This window comes from Pteropus vampyrus, unplaced genomic scaffold (genome assembly GCF_000151845.1).
Source record: "Pteropus vampyrus isolate Shadow unplaced genomic scaffold, Pvam_2.0 Scaffold296, whole genome shotgun sequence".
Lineage (NCBI taxonomy): Eukaryota > Metazoa > Chordata > Mammalia > Chiroptera > Pteropodidae > Pteropus > Pteropus vampyrus.
Genome location: NW_011889077.1, coordinates 131,176 through 132,673, shown reverse-complemented (window position 1 = coordinate 132,673; position 1,498 = coordinate 131,176).

Sequence of the window (1,498 nt, the reverse complement as noted above, 5' to 3'; positions counted from 1 at the left end):
CCCGGGGAGGGGTGCTGGTGCCTGAGCCCATGGACGGTGCCAGAGCACCCTTGTTCAGGCATCCTGGGAACCCTCCTGCGTGGCCGCCCGCCCTCGGCCCCCTGGCTGGGCAGTGGTCCCCTCTGGGCGAATGGAAAGCTTGCGTCCACGGCCACTTCACGACTGCCCAGCTCACAAAGGACTCGACGGCTTCGAGGCGGTCACCGGACCACACGTCCTGAGAGGCCACAACGGGAGCGGCACAGGTACCTGGAGCCTCTCCATAGGGCCGGGACCGAGGTCAGGCGCCCGGGCCGGGGCACAGCGAGTTGCCCAGGGCGGGGGGATACCTGCTCCCCCTCACCGAGGGCTGGCTCTGGGGTCCCCTGCAGGAGCACACTGGTCTCGCTGCGCCGTAAACTCAGCAGGAGAGGGCTGGACGCGGCCAGACAGCGGGCCGTGCTCCTGGCACAAGCGTCTCCAGGCTTAGGACCAGGCCAGGCTGCTCCAGGGGAGACCCGCTCCGTGGGCGCCTCTGTGCCCCAGGGGAGCCCCCCGCGCTGGCCCTCGCCTGGGCGCACAGCTGGCTTGCTCCCCGACCCCCGGGGCCCGGCACCCACCCCCGGGAGCACACGGCGCCCTTCCCCGTGGTCACCGCGTGTTTCAGGGGCCTCTTGCAGAATTTTTAACAGTTGGGGTATATTTACCCATCGTGACACTCACCTTGTAGCGTGCGCTTCTGTATCACTCCATGTCACTTCGTCCGTTCACACGGTGCAGCCGTCACCCATGGCCCCTCCCAGAGACTTTTCATCGCCCCAGACGGAAACCCTGCGGCCACCGGCACCCCCTCCTCCCTGTCCGTTTCTGCAGGCCCCTCCCCGCCCCTCCGTGGGTGCTCGACTCCGGACGCTGCACGAATGGAGGCGCGTGGCGCGTGCAGCTCCTTTCACTTGGCGTAGCGTCTGGGGCTCACGCACATCACAGCGTGTGTCACATCACTCCTGCCCCGTCGTACGCGAGGCCACGTTGCGTTCACCCAGCCATCACTCGGGGGTATTGACCATAAGCAAATAGATGTTTCTCCCGCAAAATGGGGACGATAAATAGTTGCAATTTAAGACCTGAGATCTAACGCGATCCACGCCAGGTCCCAAGAACGGAGGAGAGGAACGCGTTTGGAAAGGGGGCGTTCCGGGGGGGCTGTTGTAGACACAGAGACCATTGGAGCAAGCCGGGCGTTTGTCCGAAGCGCCGTGGCCGCGGCGGAGAAGCTCCTCCTCCCTGCTGGAGGGAAAAGCTCCCTCCAGTTTGGGGCGATCGACCCCGGGCGCCCCTCGCTTTCTCGCTCGTGCGCTCGGTGCCCTCCCTCCCTCCCTCCCGGCTCCGGCCCCGCCCCCTCCCGGCTCCGCCCACTTTCCCTCGTCCTGTTCTGTTCCGTTCCTCAGGCTGGATGGGCCGACTTACCCTAAGGTTTGCTAATTCTTTCTTCGCCCTGCTCAGATCTGGTGAGTGCCCA